At 36.4% G+C, this 7816-nt stretch overlaps 1 long non-coding RNA gene across 1 annotated transcript; it reads right to left on the reverse strand.

Moving 5' to 3' along the window:
• Positions 1 to 1873: 1873 nt before the first annotated feature.
• On the reverse strand, positions 1874 to 5276 carry LOC127510787 (uncharacterized). The gene is made up of 3 exons (XR_007929749.1): positions 5028 to 5276; positions 4846 to 4937; positions 1874 to 3183 (listed from the first exon to the last, which is right to left on the reverse strand). It is a non-coding gene; the product is annotated as an uncharacterized LOC127510787 (long non-coding RNA).
• Positions 5277 to 7816: the final 2540 nt, after the last annotated feature.

The following is a 7816-nucleotide window of genomic DNA, read 5'->3' on the forward strand; positions in this document are numbered from 1 at the left end:
TTAAGAGAACATTCCACTTCATTATTCTTCAAACATTATATGGACGTTACTTTTGAATGTTCTCTGAACATTCTGAAACAAGTAGAAACATTTAAAAAATGTTAGACAAACGTCCAGCTGAAACATTTCAGAAAAAAACTGTGTATTTAATGTTTTTGTGTTAACGTTTTGAGAACCTTATTTTAACTTTGAATCAATGTTCATAACTTTGAGAGAACCTTACCAGAACGTTCTGAGAACATTCCCTGTTGACCGTCTTTCCTTCTACATCAGTTTCAGTTCTGAAGGAGGAAGAAAAACACTCGTGAGAATGGAAAGATCTGATCTGACAGAAGAGATTCCCTCAGAAGAGAGTTTGTGCTTAAAACAAGAAATAAATGTCTTGCACTTATTTCAGCAGAGATGAAGTTTGATTCTGAACCGTTTCTATCTGCAGTTTCAATCCTTCATCATTTCACAGGACGGAGCGATATAATAAATTCTGCATGTAATGATTAAATTTAAATACAGGGTTCAACAGTCCTCATTATTTTCTCTGAAATATTAAAAACCTCTAAATATTTAATGGGGTTCCAAAACTAGAGATGAATTAATTTGGTGAGAAAAAAAATGTTTGTGCTATAAAAGTTTCTTTAACTATGAAAGCTCATTTCCACCATAAATGCTTTAGTAAATCAGAATTATAAGGAAATAAATTGAAATTATGGCATAAAAAGTGTTTTAATTATGACAGTTGACATTATGACACAGAAAGTCAAGATTATGACATAAAAAGTATAAACACTGAAATAAGAATTTTTTAAATATTTTTACTGGAAAATACTGAGGAAGAACCTTGTTTTTTTTGCAGTTCATTCAAGTAATTCTTTGTATTTGTGTGTAGTTTTTGCAAGCGTTCATCTCATATTTATCAGATGTTTTACCGCAGTGTTGTGAAATCAATAGAGGTCAGTTATTTTTACCGGTGAAGAGGCAGCAGAAGTATGAATGACGCTCTTCATGTTTGTGAGGTCACATTCATGTCATCATTCATGAAAACAAGACGTCCCGCTGTTTACGGCGCTCGATCGGCTCTGATGTCTCCGGGTCGATGCTGACGGATCCTTCTGGGATGTTCCTTCATCAATTACAGACGGCTGTGGTTTTCAAATATTTCACTGTGACCCGACGCTGAGCTCACGATGAGCTACTGCTAAAGACACTTCAGGTCTGATTTCTACAGCAGAATTAAAGTAGTGACGATCTTTTCTTCAGTATTGTGACGTACATCTGAGTGAAACGGATTATTGGGGAAAAAATTTAGTTCTGTGCATCGGTTGTTGATTGGATGTTGAGATTGGGGCGTGGCTCTCAGGAGTGTATGCAGATAAGCGCAAGCTTGTGGGGGCGGGGTTTAATGGACGACAAGGACGACTATAAAGATAAAGATATAATTTTAAAAGTCGTTCGAAATATAGAAGTTCAGAGTAGCATTCTGCGTGCGGTCGCCCACCAGAAGCTAGTTATTTGAATTTATAAAGTTTCAAATATGGATATTTTCTTTACAAAAACCCATTGCTCCGCTTCAGAAGACCTTTATTAACCCCCTGGAGTCATATGGATTTCTTTTATGATGGATGGATGCATTATTTCTGACTTCAAAACGCGGCCAGAGTTATGTTTTTTAACATAACTCTGATTGTGTTCGTCTGAAAGAAGATAGTCATATACACCTAGAATGAGTAAATCATGGGATAATTTTCATTTGTAGGTGAATTATCCCTTTAACAAGCTAAAGTTGTACCTTTGGACAGCAGCGTTTTGGAGCTACTTCGCTCCAGCGTTCAGAAACTTCTGGAGTCACGCAGACTGAGTGCCGTGAGCAATGCTAATCAGCTCCAGTCCTCCGGCGGTCGAGAGGTTCGGCTGCCCGCTGACATCCCGGAGATCAGAGCTACATCCATCCGGAGAGAAGGACGCGGCTCGCCTGAAGCCACAGGCGCCTGGAGTCCAGAGGCCGCGAGCGCCGCGAGTGTGTGGAGACTTCTGAAGATGGAGAGACGAGGCGATCATATCAACATGTCAAACTTCCAATCCAACTGAACTAAACGCTTAGAAGAAAGGGATGATTATCATGATGAACAAAATGTGCAAGTATCATACATTTTTGTTGTTGGTTACAGGCCAAACTTATTAAATAATCTCATCGTGTCGGTGCCGATAGCCTCGTGGGCAGCGCCGTTGCACTTTGGGTGACCCGAGTTCGAGTCCCGGCTCGCAAACCCGTCCTGATCCTGTCCCTCTCTCTCTCTCTTCCTGTTTGTTTCCTGTCCTATCATAATAAAAGGAAAAAGTAAATCTAAAAAAAAAAAATCTCAACGTTTAATCACTCTCGTCATTACAAACCACTTTCAGAAACACAAAAGCAGATGTTTAGCAATGTTCTCGCTGCTCTTTTACATGAGTGGATGCTTTCAAACTCCTCCCAAAACACCATCAAATTATTATTTTTAGATTATACACAAACATTTTCCACATTCAATTCACATAATTAATTTGTATTTATTAGGCTGCATTTATAAAATTACATTATAAACAATTAGCATTTACAAACACACACAAGTCTCATGAAATAAAAGCATCCTGTAAGTTCATCTGGAGGTCTTCAGCATTAGTCAGATGATGAGCGTCTCTCGTGACTAATCCTGACGCTCTTGTGTGAGTGATTACAATCATCAGCGCGCGAGAATCTGACACGTCTGACAAAAGCATCTGACAGACAGACAAACACGACGCTTCAGAAACGCTCGCTCATTGTGCTGGAGCTCTTGTCAATCTCTTCAGTCCACCGGGTGAATAGATTATTTCAGCACACAACAATAGCTGCACACATGACTTCATGTTCATCATGAACAGATTCAGGTGTTCATCACAGTTCATTTCATACAGCAGCTTTTCCTCGGAGGATAATTGATGTGTCACACACTGACAGCGGAGCAGCGTCTGTTCAGTGTTTGTTCAGCATCATTCTGATCCAGTCTGACACGAATGAGTCCCGCTGCAGAACCGTCTTCCTCCGGGACGCTGATTAGAGACACTAACTGACCCCAGAGACACGGAGACATGTTCAGAAAACACGATCGAGTCCCGCGAGGCGCTGCTGCATGATCCGGATTCATCAGAGATGCACGAATGATATAGGGTCTAAAACAATACAAATAAAATAATGAATAAAGATATTATAAAATAAATAATAAAAAAACAACAAATGGGTCTGAAACTAAATAAAATTCTTGAATAAAAGAAAAAAGAAAAAATAGTAGTCTTAAATTATACAAAAAACCTTAATAAAATAAAATAATATAAAAACAAAACAAAGCAAAAAATAATATAACATTTTTTTAAAAACAAAAAACAAAACTTAAAACAAAATAAAATAATGAAAAGATAAAATATTATAAAATAAATAATAAAAAACAAAAGGGTATAACACTAAATAAAACAATAAAATAAAATAAAAAATAAAACAAAACAAAAAAATAGTCTAAAATTATACAAAATGCCAGAATAAAATAAAATGATGAAAAATAATAAAAAAAAAGCATGAAATAAGGAAAATAATAATAACACATACAAAGCAAACAAACAAAAATGTTAGAATAAATAAAACAAAACAATAACAGAATTAAATAAAAAAGAAGAAGAAAAAATAGGGTCTAAAAAATACAAAAAATATTATAAAGAACACTGTCTAAAACCAAACCAAACAAAATAATAATAAAATCTAGAAAAATAAATAAATAAATAATAAAAAAAAAATTGTAAAAAAATAAAGAAAATGGTAATAATATGGTCTAAAATAAAATAAAATAATAAGAACAATACAATAGGGTTTGAAACAAATAAATAGATAAATAACAGTTCACACTAGCACTTCAATAGGCTATCTGCTGAGAAAAATCCATTTCTTATGATTTAAATATAATAGAAATGCATCTGTACACATTAAAGGACACACAGTGTGTGTGAAGCAGTCTGGGATTGTTTATCCAGCCGTCCAGTTATTGCTGACATGAAATAAATGAATCTGCTGCGTCTCGTGGGGCGATTCTGTCACGCCGAATAAACTCTTTCATTCTCCAGCGTTTAAACAGCAGCACCGAGAGAGTCGTCGTGTCCATAGGGATTCCGACAGCATTTGTGGCGGTGCATGATGGTCTAGTCCGCACTTCACACTTAGCAGATCTAATATGAACCAGTGTGAACATGTTAAAGAATCTGAAGTCTGAACATCAGTTATCAAAACGAATCATTAGGGTGATTCACTGATTCTCTGATCACACAAGAGAATCACACGCCAAAACCTCTCCAGTGTATTCTGATTCGATCACTTTGAGGGTGAATTACAGCTTGATGATTTAATTATGGTTTAAAGCAAAAACTTTAGATCGGTTAGATATTTTACAAAAAGATCTAACCATAATTTTACAGTAAAAATAGTTAAATGTACCATTTTTGGAAGTAAAAAAAAAAAAATCAGCTTATAATTTACAGTGAAAATTCCCTGTGTGACGCATTTGATGGATTTTCATTTTAATACTTATGTTTCTTCTTCTTATCATTATGTATATTAGGGTTTTATTCTGGTAAATTAATGTTTATTGCATTATTTTAGTGTTGGTGCATCGTCTATATATCAGTATTTCCCTCAGCTTGTCGTTTTCTGGTCCATGATTTTTGTAAATTACAGTTTTAAATTGTCAAATCTACACAATCCATTTAAAATTTTTTACAGAATTATTTTGGCAATTTTCACTAAAAACGACAGGATTTTTTTTGTTTCACAGTGAAATGATTGAAGGTCACCTGAGGGTAATTTAAGGACTTCCTGCTCCGCTGGAAAACATCCAGACACCGAACAAACCCTGAGACGAGCCGCTCATCCGCTGTTTGACAAGCTGCGGGAGAAAGTTAAGAGAGAAAACTAAAAAGACTTGCTGGATTAAGACAATCATGGTTTATTATGAGCGTATGCGTCATTTACATACAGAAAAAACCTGCAGTAGTCTTATTTGATATGAGGATACATGAACATTCATATTAGAAATACAGGAAGAAAGTGTTTAGGTCAGATGTCCGTATCCGCGTTCAAGATCTGACCGTTGTCTTTAGAGTTCATGGAGTCTCTCGCGATCCTGTGATATTCCCACTTAACACCAAACCTGTGTCCTGCAGTCCGGAGCTCACGTCTGAATGTGTCCGTGAGTGAAGACGTGACGCAGACGTCTCTCCAGGTGTCTGTAACGGTTAAAAAAAAAAAAAGAGAGTGTTAAACAAGTTTTAACCCTAAAAAACTTGAGTTTCAGAATGTAATTTTTTAATGAACTTAAAATATAGTGTTTTTATATATAGTAGGTCTGTCCAAATTAAGATTCATTTTTTCAGTTTAACACGTTTAAACGTGTCATATATATAACATATTTAACACAATTAATGCAGCATTCGTTTTTTCCCGTCATCCGTTAGCTGGCGTTACATTATATGATCACACTATCATTCATTCAAGCGCGATATGCCGCAAAACTGGTTCTCTTTCATGCTTAAACGTACAAAAACCACACAAAAGTACGCCAAAATGCCCTCTTTGACGAGTATCCTCATAAGCAGAGTCTTAAATGAGTTAAATAAAGTCTTAAATGACTGTAAAGTGCTCCAGCTCTTAAATGTTAATCAAAGAACAAAAGAGAAAAATCAATAACTGAATCACTTTTGTAGCTTTAATAAGGATCAATCTACATTTAATTTATAATTTATAGACTGTGAAGTGTTTGATAACTTTATTCAGTTTCTGGATATTTCCTACCTGTTAGATCAAATATTTAAAATATACCGTCTTTATGTTGTTTCTACATTAATTTGGAGATTAAATGTGAAATTATTATTTTTTAATGATTTTCCCTCTGCTGAAAGTCAAACTTTTGCTGCGAGTGTCTCAAAATCCTGACAAACTCCATCATTGCTTTGATGATGATGATGATGAAGGGTTAGTGCTTTTGCAGGTCAGCTCACCTGTATCCGGTTTCCAGCGGTTACCAGAGCTGATCCCGGTCCGAGGAGATCTGTGCCGGCCGTAACATGGGAAATGAAAGCAGGAAACGGCATTAGTTTAGTGTTTCATACAGAAAAGAAAGATATACCATTTTTGAGGTTGGCATGGTTTATTTGTGAATCGATGGAGACCACCGCAGCTCCGCGTCTGAAGATGCCGCGGATATTTAGGATCAATAATTAGGCTCCAGACAGGTTTGGCGAGGCCCTTTAAATAATTGATAGACGTTGAACGAGCTCATACAGTCGTCATAACCAGGAGAAGGACATTTGCATTGGGTTACTATTAAAAGCTTCTAATTAAAGCAGCCGATATGTTCCTTTAGCGGCTGGTGACGGCTGAAGGGTGTTGTGGTGACACACTAGTCATTAATGGGACTAAAAGCTTCATCTGCTCGTGAGGTGGTAACAAATGATCCCGAAGACAGATTGATGTGACCTTCAGCGACAGAGAGCTGCCCAAACTGACCCACATACAGCTCATTTTCCCTTTGAATTAAGTTTATTTTTTACCTCTTGCTTTAAAGGGGTCATGAACTGCGTTGTTTTATTGTTTTATAATGTTTCCTGGGCTGCACTTATATAATGTTAGTATGATTTTTACATCAAAAATGGTCATAATTCAGAAATAAAAGGCATTTTCCTACCCTGATTTGAGCGCTCTGTTTTAAGGGGCGTGTCTGCTGTGAGACTTCAGTGTAAACGCCCACTGCTGTGATTGGCTGACATTTTTGCATATGAAATAGCTAATTATTACTCTCTCAAAAACCTTTAGCACATTTTTACTTTTACAGCTCTCAAGGTTAACTAATCAAGTGTTGATTATAGCATTACATTTAGATCGTGGCATGAAAGGTTGCAGTGATGAACATTGTAGTCGATCACAGACATGTTGTTGAGATCATGAAAGCAGTGATCTCGTCACTGTAACTCAATTTCTGCACACTAACGAATGCTTTCATCATAACTAACAGTGCAAACACGATATAACTAAGAGATTCATTGAATAAAATGGGAGTTTTGGCGCGAGTCCAGAACTCAGTCACTGATAAACTCACACTGTTTGATTGACAGCTCCAGCGATTGTAAAGGGAGCGTTCTTTGATCGCTTTCTATAAATAATTTAATCAGTGTTTAAATAACAGATTATTTTCATCCTACTTAGAGAAACAAGGTGAAGTTGAGCGTTTAGTCACTGGTTTGATTTACTGACACACAGACAAAGATCATCTGACTGTACATGAATCATTAATATCAGATCAGGCATTAGAATGAACACAGTTACTGACATGTTGTCGCATTACTGTCGAGTCCATATCGTAAAAGTCTGATAATGCTGAAATGCGATTGATTTAGCAAAGAATCCACAGTGAAATGAACCGAATACAAATAAATAAAGCTCAACTGAGACATTCACACTGTTGAAAATAAATCATATTCCTGCATTAGGATCCTTTGAAAGGTGATGTTATTTTAGTCCTGTATCGCTCTTCTCTCCTCCTCATCTCACTAACACACCAGTGGGCGGGGCTAATGCTGCAATGATGAAGTAGGCATTGATTTCTTCTGCGGAGGCGGAGCTTCACCTATCTATAGGCACATTCCAGGATGAGCTGTTATCTGGGCCTGGTTAAAAGCTGTTTTTGGACTAACAAGGAAGTTTTCAGTTCTAAAACTTACGTGATATTTTAGTATGATGACCCCTTACATGTCTAAAGCTCAGTTCATG

The sequence above is a fragment of the Ctenopharyngodon idella genome, chromosome 4 (assembly GCF_019924925.1).
Source record: "Ctenopharyngodon idella isolate HZGC_01 chromosome 4, HZGC01, whole genome shotgun sequence".
Taxonomy (NCBI): domain Eukaryota; kingdom Metazoa; phylum Chordata; class Actinopteri; order Cypriniformes; family Xenocyprididae; genus Ctenopharyngodon; species Ctenopharyngodon idella.